General features: G+C 42.3%; 1 protein-coding gene across 1 annotated transcript in view; it reads left to right on the plus strand.

The window, feature by feature from the left end:
- Window positions 1–15867, plus strand: part of LOC126092425 (ATP-binding cassette sub-family G member 1-like) — a 325835-nt gene that overhangs the window by 83224 nt on the left and 226744 nt on the right. The window lies entirely within an intron of this gene.

Below are 15867 nucleotides of genomic sequence, written 5' to 3' on the forward strand. Positions count from 1 at the left end.
AGGTATCTGGATAAATACAGTTGCATTTTGCAAAAGGTAGAGTTTAAAAAACCAAATTTAGTTTTTAAATACGGAAAAAACGTCAACAGCTGCTTCCATCCCGGGCAAGAAGTGCATCATTTCTTTTGAGCAGTTATTCTCTGCATACATTTACGACGCCGCGACATTCCTGACAATTTATCTGGCTCTTTGAGTTCCCCTGCACAAGTACGCTGTAAATGGTACTTAATGACAGCGATCTAGCACACACCGTTTTATTTCCTACATAGCCTAGTGATGCGGTTGGCGTCAGGCTTTAGTTTATCAGTGTAACTAACGTTGTCGGGATGCGGCTGAATTCCCATTACAAGAGACCAATAATGTTATGTGTAATAATCCCGCAGAAACAAACGCTTTTCTCCTTATAAGTATCTTAGGTTCTACACCTCACGCGAAGTCCGGTTTTGAAATCCGGAAGCCAAGCGGTAAGAGGCCGAAGGCGAGAAAGTGCCTGTGAAGTGAGGTGTGGAACAGAAGTGCGTTACCCAGGCAACGCTCAAGGACGCCTCGCAATACCGCCAAATGCTTGGCTCATCGCTGCTTGGCCAGGTACTCTCGCGAAGAAATTTGACGTTTGTGGATGAGTGTCAACGGAGAACAAAATGGTAGAAAGGTAGCAAAATTTAATAAAGAAGCTGTATGTTGACATACAGCGCTTGTTACCTTAGATTTACCAGATTACATAAACTATTTATTGTCCACATCTATTTTCGCGCGTATAATGTCATGAAAGATGATAAACATAAATTTTCTGCTCTCATAAGCTTAATACTTATACATGTTCGCGGGATTTGTCCAGTGTGCTAAAATTTATATGTAAGTAGCCTCACTAATGACATTATTCACACCCAAAACGAGGGAATTCTGTGGTGAATTCGTCAGCCTTGCGTACAGTAATCATAAGATAATTCAATTACTTTTGAATACATTATGGGAGAGGCAATGATCAATGTCTTACAAATATTTACTATTAAAAACAGTCTTGATCACGATTTATTTACCAAGGTGGCCGGTTTCGACCACTACTGTGGTCATCTTCAGACCTACAAGTTGTATACAAAGCTTTAATTAGAGGGCTCCATACATTAAAGAAAATACATAAAGTTATAAAGCTATAAAACGATGAATTACCATTGAGTAGGAAACTCTTTCCGTTGGAGAATCACTACTGGAGAAACCAGTGCACGTCTTACTATACATAATGGAGGCTCCACCCACTTCTGACTGCATGATGTCATTACTAACCAATGAGTTATAAACCGAAATACAATTTTAAAATTTCTTAGTTAAAAGAACGTAGTCAAGAACTAAAAACAAATACACACTAAACTTAGCTTATTAAACAGCTATATTTCGACTTCAATGTATAGGGAAAAATTAAAAAATGTGCTTTTACCTGAAAAAAATAGGTGTGCTTCCAGGAAAGTATAAGAGAATCGGGAAATCCTGAAAGACTTGGAGAGAATTTGAACTGATCATAGACAGGAATAGATAAATGAAGTCATTATATTCCAAATCACTCTGTGAGATTTTACATATGAGGACAGTTTGCTGTGGAGCTATAGAGCAAGGCGAGGCGAAGCAGTAGGTCAAGTTACAGTGCTCATTGCTCGTCGACCTCGAGAGTTTTCGCTATTGCTCGGGGATTCTCGGGTTTACCACAGTTTGATGGCATTGCAGAATTTGGCACATTAACTAAACACAGCGACCGTGCACTGAAGACCACGCCATAATCGAAATTTTATTCATTTACACAAAATCAAATGTGTGGTATTTGATTAATTATTCTATTAATATGGGTTTATCTTTTTAACTTTTTAAGAACTATTCGTTGTCATCCAATGCTCTGCTCCATCAGTTCCATTTCTACACACCGCACTGGCCTCGAACTTGAAAAATTTGATGGATCCATGCTGAAGAACGCTACGCCAGTAATTCGAGATACCCAAAACATTAGTAATTTACTCACCGAAAAGCTTCGTTCTTTTGGGTTTGAGTTCAATTGGACGAAGATTTTATTGTGTTTTTGGATGGTTGATTCATCCAATTAGTTCCACGATCAACAAGCCATATTTATGCCATCTACTATTTTATTAACGTCTGACAACGCTGTGAACAGATACTCTCGAGTATGTACGTGAAATTTTCTGTGATTGTGGCTGTAATCAGAAGGTCCTTGCTTTTCGTTTTAATAAGAGTTACTGCTCGTACAGCAGTAACATGATATCGGCAAAAAGTGCAATGACCACTCTGTTTAGCGCCTAGCAATTTTAAATTAGCCGAAATCTTTGGAATTTGATTAGCGCCATTCACAAGGACGTTTTGATAGCTGCAGCGCAGCAAAGTGATAAAATATTTAGAGATGTGGGATGTTTATGCTGAGTAATTACGTTGTTTTGTGTAACTAGGTTCAAAAAATGGTTCAAATGGCTCTGAGCACTATGCGACTTAACTTCTTAGGTCATCAGTCGCCTAGAACGTAGAACTAATTAAACCTAACTAACCTAAGGACATCACACACATCCATGCCCGACCTGTGTAACTAGTCAAAATAGTTCTGTGTAGTAGATTATTCGTCTACAAATAAATGAAAATACGCTTATTTTCCGTCTGTCGATCGCTATTTTTATTTTCTCTATCTGACCGGTTCCGGGCAGTGTCGCCCATCTTTAGGTCTGTCAGACAGTACAAAAGTAAACGATAACTGAGTTCTAAGTCCCTGTTTGCAATATCAAAGAACTAAAAAAGAATTCTATCTAACTAGAATGAAAATGTTGCTTAACATACCATTTCTCGTAGTTAAAGCAACCAATTTTGACAGAACCGTTTCAGTGACAGAATTGAAGCTGATGGTTTTCCGTTAAGACTGGTTACTGCGACAAATTGTATATTAGATAACTTTTGTATTTTAATTAGACGGATATATTTTTAGCTCTGTGATATTGTAAACATATGATTAGAACCCAGCTGTTATTTATTTTTATATTTTTAACAGATCTAGAGATCAGAAACACTGCCCGAAGCTGGTCAGTTTGAGTCAATATAACCAGACAGACGAAAAATAAGTGTATTTCCAATAAACAACGGTCGCGGATAACTCTCCCTGTCAACAAGTCGGTCTAGTTTTGATATAAATAAATGATTCGTTATATTACTTAGAACAAGTTTAGCGCCTTATTGGAAATAATAAATACATTCTTAATTACTTTTCTTTATATCTCACAGTAACAACTTACTTTTTTGGGATGAGCCATTTGTGGTAGCGGAGTGGTTAAGAAATGGACTTGCATACAGAAGGAACGATGTTGAAATCCCCTTAAGCTACCACCCATGTTTAAGTTTGCCGTTAGTTCCTAAAATCGCTTAAGACAAAAGCTGAGGTGATTTCTTTGAAAACAAGACGGCCAGTGCTGTTCTGTACCTACTGAAGCCAATGTCCTGTCGTCGAGGGCCGTTTAATCCTAACCTTTCTTCTGCTAGCAAGCCCGCCCCGATAGCTGAGTGGTCAGCGTGACGGATTGACGTCCTACGCGCCCGGGTTCGATTCCCGGCTGCGTCGGAGATTTTCTCCGCTCAGGGACTGGGTGTTGTGTTGTCTTCATCATCATTTCATCCCCATCCGGCGCGCAGGTCGCCTAGTGTGGCTTCGAGTGTAATAAGACCTGCACCAAGGCGGCCGGATCTGCCCCGAAAGGGACCTCCCGGCCAATGACGCCAAACACTAATTTCCATTTCTTTTCTGCTAGTGCTAGCACACGAACACCCGGTCTACCCTCGCGTTTTACTGCGGCATTTATTCTGTAGGTCTGTTAATCGGACACACGATATGACATCCAGTAGTAAACAAAGAAACGTGCGATCTTTTAAACTCATGTGAACTAGGTCTAGGTTTGCAAACTGATGTTTAGTATTCTTGAGCGACCTGTAGTAGCAAACTGAACACATGTTCAGAAATGATGAGTCACTAACACTCGCCAATAAGCGGGGCAATTAACACTGTATTATGCAAGATATCCGAAACCATTTGTAACACGAGCCTATTTACGCTTATAACAATGTAATCAAAGGCATAGAAGAACAAAGGTTGTTCTGCACTGAACGAAGAAAGGTTAGACTGTAACGTCTTGTCAACACCTAGTTCATTAGAGACGGAACATTAACCGAGATGGAAAAGAGTGGAGGAAGAAACCAATCCAGCAGTTGAAGATAACCATAAAAAAACGTGAAACATCACGTCCTAACACAGTTTTGAAACTGGCTTCTTCCGAAAACGAGTTCACCCAGCTAAACACTGGAATACATTTTGGTAGTAGTAAATGGAAATGTTCTCGCCAAATCTATGAGAACAAAGATATCCATAGGATGCACTCCCGAGAAACTTCCTGGTGAGTTTGCCTGGGAGGCAGTAATTCCTGATAAAATTATCCACAAGTTGCGGAAGAGAATACTCATCCACTGCTGAGTGAACTCTTGCACCATCACGCGGGAGCCGAGTCCTTGTCTTATCACGCACTGGTTGAAGAAGACTGTTTTATTTAAGAAGCCACATCCTTTTACATCACTTTCAGACCACTGAAACATTCCTTACCACATGAGATTATGCGTATAAACTTACCTCATATGGGCTTAAGTATCAAGGCATCTGAATCAAAATACCCTATCCTTAACTTTAATGATCTGTGGACTTTATGTGCTGGTAACTGCCGATATTGCTGCTGTGAATCACAAAACAGAACTGCTTCGTCGAATGTGTGTAAAGAGTTGTTCAGCTGATCGATTGCAATTCTGATTTATATTACTGAATCAAACAAGTTTATTGCTTATATGGGCACAGCACTACGCGTATATGTTTTTCGATCATCACCTGGTGCCTTATTTGCTTAAGTCTAACGCAAAACACATTCATATGTTGTAAGATAAAAATCTGTCCTATCTTAAACTTTTGTAGCAGTCTGCTTTTGCTGGTATCTGTTCTGTGCTGAACAGCAGCTGGATAGATTCAGCGGATGCCGCAAATTCGGTATAACGACAACGGTCTTGTGTTTTCAGCTATGTCTTTAAAAGTTGTCATGAAAAGTCCAATCCACCATGGATCACAAGGGAACGATGCGACGATACAAAAAATGGCGCTGAGCACTACGGGACTTAACTTCTGAGGCCATCAGTCCCCTAGAACTTATAACTAGTTAAACCTAACTAACGTAAGGACATCACACACATCCATGCCCGAGGCAGGATTCGAACCTGCGACCGTAGCGGTCGCGCGGTTCCAGACTGCAGCGCCTAGAACTGCTCGGCCACTCCGGCCGGCCTGCTACAATACAACGACGAACACTGCTCCTTCGTAGTCGGTGGTGAACTGCACATGTTCTGACAAGATTCGGACACACTGCCGTGAAATATGGCTTCAGTGTCGTTACTCTGAACACGCTGCATCTTTGAATCTACCCAGCTCCTGCTAAACCAAGAACAGATATCAGCAACAGCAAACAGTCTGCTACATTAAGCTACGTTAGGAGACGTTCTATGTTATTTTGTAGCATAAATACGTTTTTCGTGTTAGACTAACATCCCCTTTTAATTGACCATCACCTGCATTGTCACTCAGAGATACACTGGAGAAATGTATGGAGTTGATACCAGGATATGAGTGTGAAGTCTGATGGTCGGTACTTCGCGCCACTACATTCTTACTGCTAGAATTCGATCCAGTTATCTGCGGGTCGAAGGACACCGAACAAAAACATGTGTGGCTAATTATGGGCATTCTCACAGCTATTGAGAAGACAAAAGGTGGGCGTGATTGAAACTGGTGTATAAGGGACAGGATTCGGACTGATTACATTTAATTCTAAACGCGCAGTATTCCAACAGCGATAGTTCATTTAAAATTACGAATTTTTGCTTAAAATTTCGGTCAATCGGTATTTGGACGCAAGAGGATATGTAGTTACTGTGAGGACATTGAGATACTACTATGTTGGCTATATTAGTAACTTACAGTTCTTCACGTTCTTGAACCTCCTGAAAATTTCACCCTCTTCTTCCAGAAATATCTAACGTACAGCTCCATTTTCGTTTTCTGTAGTATTAGAACCGCATGACCATTGCGCTCAAATGTACAGGTAGAAACATACTAGACAATCAGAAACATATTCGTCTGGTAGAAATGTATTGGAAGTAACCCTCTCGGGGGTCATACTTTTTCACAGCATTATTCTGTCGTTCGTCTCCCGACGGCGTCGCAGGTTGTTTTGTACAGTTATAAATTAACTTAGGAAAAAGATTTTAATTTCCGAAGTGTTTGCTCAGTCTGAAGACTGTTGGGCCAATAGTACCTTCACTCCAAATACGTTCTACGACATGCTAAGTTTAAAGAACTTAGTAACAGAGCGTAGCTATGAGAAACATTTAATGAGAATGTGTAGCTACGATAGGACGAATATTTCCTCATTTCTGCGTTCGTCTGGGGAAAAGGATCAAGTGACAATAAACTCGTATGCTGTGAAAATTGCTATGGTGGAGTTTAGTGAAGCGTCGAACGGTAGCATGACTGTAATTTATAAGATATACGAGATGTCTATATCAGAATCTAAGTTCTAGAGGTACATATCTCTAGATAAAATTTATTCTTTTCTTAAGACAATATACGAAGTTTATTACACAGCATCGAGTCAGAGTCTTCACTTTTCACTTTAATGAACTGCGAGACAAGTCAAAAGAAATAAGTAGCAAAGAGCTCACATAAAATCCAAAAATCATTAAAATCAAGGAAGTATGACAAGTAATTAAATCTTCTTTACGGAAGAACAAGGCAATTGCATTTCTGTGGATACAATCTCACTGTCACTTGGATGGTAATGAGAAAGAAGATTTTCTAGCCAAAAGGATACAAAAATCACTTTCTGAGAAGCATTAAAACTTCATCCGAGGGAATCATCTGGAGAAACCTCATGGACCAAGAGGAGAAGCAATAGCCATACTCCGCTTGATTACTGGACATGGCAGTTTGGTTGCCCATCTGCATAAGATCTTCATCCTGTCGTCTCCAGAATGTGTTCAGTCACAAGATTAGTTATATCATAAACAAAGAAAATTTAAAAGAATGTATAAAATGGATTGTAATTCAGATTTAATTATTTTGTGTTGTGACGATAACTCAGCTGCCACAACATTAAAATAATAATATAAATATATTTTCGTCGAAGTCACGGACAAAAAAGAACCAATATAGTCCCATAGTGGCTTCTTTGGTGATATTTGAGAGGAGGAGGATCTCGGCTGGCACCGAGTTTTACCTTCCCCTTCCTCCCTCATCATCGTCTTGGACAGCACAAAACGCGTCGCTATATTCATGACAGCCTCTGACGCTACCTAGTTAGTCTGTGGCACAGGTGACGCAGTCCTTTGAAATGACATCCAGCTCATAGGCTTGAGCGAGGCAATAAGTAACACGTCAATTGAAGTCGTACTTAAAGTCTAATACAGTCAAGAAATTCAATTGTGGTAAAATTTTCGTTCCTTTCGTGGGGCAGAAAATATAGCTCCAAGCAGATATTGATTCCAACAAACATTAACTGTTGTAATGATATAAAGTATACGTTGACTCCCAAAACTCCGATCGATACGGGGTGTGATATAAATGTGTTACATCCTATTTAATCCTGAAATGTTTTGACATTGCACAGCAGAGAATAGTAAAGGTCGGGGGCGTCATCAACAAGGGCCCACACGACAGGTAGTTCATTCGTCATATTTTTGTTACTTCCAATTTTTGCGCAATTTCCCAAGAAGTCCATGTAAAATGACAAAGCATATTGCTGCACCGGGAAGAGTGTTTTATTTCAACATCAGGGCCTTCGATGTTGTCAGATTTGACTTAACGACGGGTAGTGACCTTTTAACTATCAATGTGTACGCTCATGTTATCGAAGGGCATGACTAATGTTGGATAACACCTGCAGCTTCCGTGTCCTCGCCACACACCGTGTAGACTTCTCCGCGAGGGAAGTGACACACGGAGTATTTTGGTGGACGCTACCTTCCTCTCATCCATGTCCAACCGAACTAGTATCTCGTCTCCAGTGACCTCGATGTAGAGGGCCCGTAATTTTATCCTTCCATATTTATCTCGCTTGTAGGCAGACGGAATATCTCCTGCCTTTGTCCGAACCTTAACGTCTATTTAATGAGAAGAGGAGCAAGGAAGATAATTGTTGCAGAGCTTTATCATGCTAATAACGATTGTGGAATGTATAATAACCGCAGTTAAGACTGTTAGTGTCCCCATCCTACTGCTTATGAATAAGAAGTACGTTTCGAATGACCACCAGCTTATTTCACTTGTGAGAGAATGTAACAGAAATGTTGGAAAATTTTAACTCTCAGCACTCCAAGAATAAAGCTATACATCTCGCGAGACGTACTTAGGAAATTCAAGAAACGTCGTACACATAGAAAATTTCAAGAAACTTCGTACATAGAAACTACGAATATTCTCCTGCCCCTACTTACGTATTCCGCAACGATAAAATTAAGCAAATAGCAGCTCGCATTGAGGCTACAAATAGTCTTGACTCCACGTTTCATCAGAATGTATTGGGGAGGAACTTCAGTGGTTCGTACACTAAAAAGTATTTTATCCACGCACTTTATAGTGATTCTCAGAGTATATATTAACTGCATCCTTGCAGTGTCGAATGTCAACTATCCATTGGTCCATGTCATACATCGAAGAGTGTGTAGCAGAAAATGCTTACGCATGCATCCTACCACAGCAGCAAGTATTGTAAACAACTACCTTTCAATCCTCCGGCAGGGGTGGTTCTTCGTTTTCCAGTGCCGCTGGCGTCAGCAGTCGACTCTGTGGCTTTGGGAATCTATCTGCCACCTAGTAGTGTTACGGCTTGAGATGGTTTAGGTCCGACTGACAGACACGTGGTGCACTGTGACCTGCGGGGCGGTCGATGTTCTATTTGTAGTTTGATAGGGGGCTGTCTCCTCGCTGTATTTTCTCAGTTGCTTCCGGGAGACCTCAGTTTTTGGAGGCGTTTGCTGCATTACACTCAGAATATTTAATATTAACGAGAGAGATAAAGTCAGACACAAAGAATTAACTGAATAGGAGAGATAAGGGCACAGGTGTGATAGTGGCCTGTTGAAGGTACCATCCCGATTTTCGCCGAAGTGCTGTAGGAAAATCACGGTATATGGATGATCTAACTTTGATCTGAATGCTTCTGCAGCGACTTAACCACTGCATCACCTGGTTGAGTGAGATCAAAAGTTGTGCGTGCTAACTGCAGGGAATATTTTCTAATTTAAAAGCGGCGATCGTGGATTCTAATCTCGCATCGGACATGACTATGGCTTCTTTTTGTACATTATAATACAATTTAGGTAAAAAAATGTGATTTTCGTAAATGACTGAAATTTGTTAGATGAGCACAGGTAAAAGGCGAAAGTTAGTAGAAATTTCAAAAGCGACGAGAAGCCTGAATGGTACAGTTGCCGGAATTCAAATTTCAACTAAAAAAAGCTCATTTTGTGTCCAGGTTTCTGAACTCCGTCCCGTCTCACCGACTGATGTGGCGCAGCTGTTGACGCGCCGGGCTCACGTCCGAAGGAGTGGGGTTCAGATCTCTGTCAGGACTTATCCACTTAGGTTCTCCGTGGTGTCTCGAAATCGTCTGTGGTAAGCGCCAGGATAGTTCATCTGCACTGGACGAGGCCCCTTTCCGTCTCCAACCTTCCTCCATGTGCTCGGTGTGTAATGACCTCGCCGTTGACCAAGTTCTTTCGTTCTGTCGTGCCCCAAATCGCGTTTCGGTTTCCCGTATCCCCACACTATCTACGCGTTATTCCTCAGAGGAGCCTATACTTATGGTATCAGTATCCTCATACTTAATAAAGTTACACACTTTAACAAGTTTCTGGTAATTCTGGTTATGCTTTTCCTTTTAAACGTCCACCTCTTGCGAATTTCCAAAAGTTTACACCATATCTTTTTCAATGCTGTCATCTGATAAATAATGTATTATCTTACAGAATGTCCGCTATAGTTTAAAATACTTCCTCGTCTGCAAAGATAGGTCAGTAATTTCAGTTCCTCAAACGCGGCAACGAAAAATGTCTAATTTAGCGTCAATTCTGACGGAGCTCTTACGTCATAACAAGCTCACTCTTTTTTAAGATTGGGAGTTCCACGTTCATTATTTGTACATTTGTTATTCGTTACATTTTATACTTTTCAAGATGCAACATTCAGAGGGTAAGTCTTGTGCTAAGACAGTTAAATGACCTGATGACGGATACAATGCGAGACATACAGCGTTGCAAAAAAAAAATGCAACACCTTCAAGGACTGTGTTCAGTGGCACCAGGGTATAATATGTGCATACTGAGAGGTTGTAGTCTAAATGATTCATAGTCTTAGTGATTCATCTGTCACTGTCATCGAGGATGAGACAGCGCTCAGGGGGCTCGTGTGTCCGCCCTCTCTTTTTTCTCAGCACACAGTAACTCTGCTGAGTTTAGTGGTGAACGGTGATTGCTACAGTCAGTCTAGGGTACAACCATGCTCTACAGATGCGTACGTACTCCTGCTGAACAACTGCAGCCATTGGAACGAGGTCGCTTTGTAGGTCCGCTAGAAGCTGGATGGACACATCCACGGATTGCTGCACATTTTGGGCACCATGTATCGGTGGTGTATGCTGCTTTCAGCAGTGATCTGTGGAACATTCCCACCCCTGTAGACCAGGTTCTGGACGTCCGCGTAGTGGAGACTCGCAAGGTAGACGCAAAGTTCGAGCAACAGTAGCCGACCACGCCTCATCCATGGAAGAGATTCAGGTACTGAGGACCATTGACAATGGTCTGCTTTCAGGAAAACCCTCAGACTTTAAGAAGAATAAAATAGTTCCAATCCCAAAGAAAGCAGGTGTTGACAGATGTGAAAATTACCGCACTATCAGTTCAATAAGTCACGGCTGAAAAATACTAATGCGAATTCTTTACAGACGAATGGAAAAACTGATAGAAGCCGACCTCGGGGAAGATCAGTTTGGATTCCGTAGAAATGTTGGAACACGTGAGGCAATACTGACCCTACGACTTATCTTAGAAGCTAGATTAAGGAAAGGCATTTGTAGACTTAGAGAAAGCTTTTGACAATGTTGACTGGAATACTCTCTTTCAAATTCTGAAGGTTGCATGGGTAAAATACAGGGAGCGAAAAGATATTTACAATTTGTACAGAAACCAGATGGCAGTTATAAGAGTCGAGAGACATGAAAGGGTAGCAGCGGTTGGGAAGGGAGTGAGACAGGGTTGTAGCCTATCCCCGATGTTATTCAATCTGTATATTGAGCACGGAGTAAAGGAAACAAAATAAAATTCAGAGTAGGTATTAAAATACATGGAGAAGAAATAAAAACTTTGAGGTTCGCCGATGATATTGTAATTCTGTCAGACAACAAAGGACTTGGAAGAGCAGTTGAACGGAATGAACAGTGTCTTGAAAGGAGGATATAAGATGAACATCAACAAATGCAAAACGAGGATAATGGAATGTAGTCGAATTAAGTCGGATGATGCTGAGGGAATTATATTAGGAAATGAGACACTTAAAGTAGTAAAGGAGTTTTGCCATTTGGGGAGCAAAATAACTGATGATGGTCGAAGTAAAGAGGATATAAAATGTAGACTGGCAATGGCAAGGAAACCGTTTCTGAAGAAGAGAAATTTGTTAATATCGAGTATAGATTTAAGTGTCAGGAAGCCGTTTCTGAAAGTATTTGTATGAAGCGTTACCATGTATGGAAGTGAAACATGGACGATGACTAGTTTGGACAAGTAGAGAATATAAGCTTTCGAAATGTGGTGGTACAGAAGAATGCTGAAGAGTAGATGGTTAGATCAGATAACTAATGAGGAGGTATTGAATAGAATTGGGGAGAAGAGGAGTTTGTGGCACAACTTGACAAGAAGAAGGGACCGGTTGGTAGGACATGTTCTGAGGCATCAAGGTATCACAAATTTAGTATTGGAGGGCAGCGTGGAGGGTAGAAATCGTAGAGGGAGACCAAGAGATGAATACACTGAGCAGATACAGAAGGATGTAGGTTGCAGTAGGTACTGGGAGATGAAGAAGCTTGCACAGGATAGAGCAGCATGGAGAGCTGCATCAAACGAATATCAGGACTGAAGACCACAACAACAACAAGATCACATACGCGTCTGGCCAGGTAGACACCGACACCACGACACCTCCAAGCACGGCTACTCTGGTTTAGTGAGAGTACTGACTTGAGAGTGGAATGGCACTCTGTTGTCTTCAGTCGTCAGAGTAGCTTCTGTCTGTGTCCGAGAGATGGACGTACAGGTATACGGCGTAGACCTGGTGAGTGAGCTGCCTATTTCTGAGTGCATATTCCCCGGACACACACACAGGTCCCGCCCCAGGCCTTATGTTGTGCGGAGCCATTAGCTACAACTAGCAGTCACACCTGGTGTTTCTGCAAGGTAAAGTAACCAGAGCACCGCACATTGCACAGGCTTTTACCCATATGCCGTCAGGAAAAAATTGTTCAAATGGCTCGGAGCACTATGGAACTTAACATCTGAGGTCATCAGTCCTCTAGAATTTAGAAGTACTTACACCTAACTAACCTAAGGACATCACACACATCCATGCCCGAGGCAGATTCGAACCTGTGACCGTAGCGCCAGCGCGGTTCCAGACTGAAGCGCCTAGAACAGCTCAGCCACAACGTCCGGCTTGTCGACAGGAAGCTGATACGGTTTTCCAGCAGGACATTGCAAGTCTATATACGGCTCCTGCTACACAACTCGGTCTTCGTGGCGTCCAGCAACAGCTCTGGCCAGCAACAGCATCGTCCTCCATGGCATGCAAGAACCATTGACGAATTGCAACAAAGGGTGCAAGATACTTGGGAAAATCGTTTGCAGGTTGTCATTCGGCACCTTTATGAACGTTTGCATGTGAGAATGCACTTCTGTGTTGGTGCCAGAATGGGGGATGGGGAGGGGGTGGTTCACTATGTACTGCTACGACTGTTTGGACAGTCTCTCCTTTGACATGTGTGTTTCATTTGGTCTAATTTTCTTATCATATACTCCTCCTGCAGTGATGAACTACCCGTCACTTCATTTGTTAGTAAAATAACGCCGTCCTTGTGCATGTTGCATTTTTCTTCCGGCAATGTGTACTTGTTTCTATCTTTCTGGTAAGGAAAAGTTAGTGTCAATGGTTCAAATGACTCTGAGCACTATGGGACTTAACATCTGAGGTCATCAGTCTCCTACAACTTAGAACTACTTAAATCTAACTAACCTAAGGACATCACACACATCCATGCCCGATGCAGGATTCGGAACTGCGACCGTAGTAGTCGCGCGGTTCCGTACTGAAGCGCCTAGAACCGCTCGGCCACAGTGGCCGGCTGAATTTAGTGTCATTTACATTGAGGTGACAAAATTCATGGGCTACCTCCTAATATTGTGTTGGACCTCCTTTTGCCTGACGTAGTGCAGCAACTCGACGTGGCATGTACTTAACAAGCCCCCTGCAGAAATACTGAGCCATGCTGTCTCTCTAGCTTTTCATAGATGCGAAAGTGTTGCTGGTGCAAGATTTAGAACACCAACTGAGGTCTCGATTATGTACCACAAATGTTCGATGGGATTCCTGTTGGTGGATCTGGGTGGCCAAATCATTCACTCGAAGTGTCCAGAACGTTCTTCAGACCAGTCGCGAACAATTGTGGCCAATTTCATATTTGGGAACATGAAGTCCATGAGTGACTGCAAATGGTTTCGAAGTAACCGAACATAACCATTTCCATTAAATGATCGGTTCAGTTTGACGAGAGAACCTAGTGCATTCCATGTAAACACAGCCCATACCATTATCGAACCACCATCAGATTGCACAGCGCCTTTTTGACAACTTGGGTCCATAGCTTCGTGGGGTCTGGGCCACACTCGAACCATACCATGAGGACTTACCAACTGAAATCGGGACTCATCTGACCAGGCCACTGTTTTCCAATCGTCTAGGGCCACAAGCTCAGGAGAGGCGCTGCAGGCGATGTGCTGTTAGCAAAGGCACTCGCGTCGGTCTGCAGTTATTTCACGCAGTGTTGCTTGTCTATCAGCACTGACAACTCTATGCAAACGCCGCTGCTCTGGGTCGTTAAGTGAAGGCCGTCGGTCACTGCGTTAACTGTGGTGAGAGGTAATGCCTGATGTATGGTATTATCGACACATTACTGACACCATGGATCTCGGAATATTGAATTCTATAAGGAAATGCGGTGTCCTATACATCTATCTCAAACTACCATTTCGCGTTAAAAGTCTTTTAATTCCTGTCGTGCGGACATCATCACGTTAGAAACCTTTTCACATGGATCACCTGAGTACAGATGACAGCTCTGCCGTCTTTATTTGCGCATATCGCTACCCCATGACTTTTGTCGCCTCAGTGTAATACAGCACACCACTTGGAAATCTGCGTTAATGTCTAGGCTGAATTGTAGATCGTGGGATTGTGCTAAGCGTGTCGGTATCCGTGCGTGCCTCTCGAAAGGAGTATTGTAATCGGTTTCCATCGTCCCGCTGCCGTTTAGAAGCGCCATGGGAACAGCTCCTCTTTGTTCGGGAGACCGCAGGCGCCGAGGCTGAGCCTGAGTCACAAGCCGGCCTTTGCTCGTAGGCGGGAGAAGACACGTCTGGCCCAAGTGTTTACACTCGACTAGAGCAAACCAGGCCGGCCGGCACGCTGGCTGATAAGTAGCGAGCACTCTGGACCGGCCTGTTATGAGAGCGCCCAGTACCCCATCGCGTCTGATGCGAATCTTGTCGGGATCATTTTCCATTTATGCTAAGATTTCGTAGCTACCACGTCTTCTAAAATCAGGCAGTAGTCGCACGAACCATCCGCTCCATACGCTCCCATGATTTTTATCTCACCATTTACAACTGCCCTATCCAGCTGACAAACATACCAGAATAACTTGTCCTCGACCGTAAATTCTTGTAAAATCACCATCCAATAGAAATACCATAATCGACTAAAACAACAATTTATTTTATATCCATCTCTCGTAAAATCTTAGAATGTATTTTGGGCTCAAACATAAAGAGGCCGCGTGGGATTAGCCGAGTGGTCTAAGGCGCTGCGGTCATGGACTGTGCGGCCCTCCCTCGGGCATGGGTGTGTGTGTTTGTCCTTAGGATGATTTAGGTTAAGCAGTGTGTAAGCTTAGGGACTGATGACCTTAGCAGTTAAGTCCCATAAGATTTCACACACATTTGAACATTTTGAACATAAAGAGATATCTCAAACAGAATGATCCCTTCGCGCCAACCAGTAAAACCTGCTAGACTGGCAAAGCTTTACATAAGCTCGAAACTTAGCGTGAACTCCAATGCGAGGTGCCTTTAATAGTTTCCACAACGAAACTTTCACGAAATCTGCCAGGAAATCCAAAGAGTTTTTGGTCGTATGTAAAGTACATCAGCGGAAAGACTCCGTTAATACTTTAACTGCGCGATATCAATGGCGATATTATGGACGACAGTGGCACTAAAGCAGAGTTACTAAACACAGTGTTCCGAAATTCCTTAACCAAACAAGACGAAGTAAATATTCCTAAATTCTAAGCAAGAACAACTTGCCAACATGAGTGACCTGGCAGTAGACATCTTCTGTCTAGCGAAGCAGCTTAAATCACTTAATAAAGGCAAGGTCACCGTTCCAGATTGTATACAGTCAGGTTCCTTTCAGAGTAAGCTGATACA

Source organism: Schistocerca cancellata, chromosome 7 (assembly GCF_023864275.1).
Source record: "Schistocerca cancellata isolate TAMUIC-IGC-003103 chromosome 7, iqSchCanc2.1, whole genome shotgun sequence".
Lineage (NCBI taxonomy): Eukaryota > Metazoa > Arthropoda > Insecta > Orthoptera > Acrididae > Schistocerca > Schistocerca cancellata.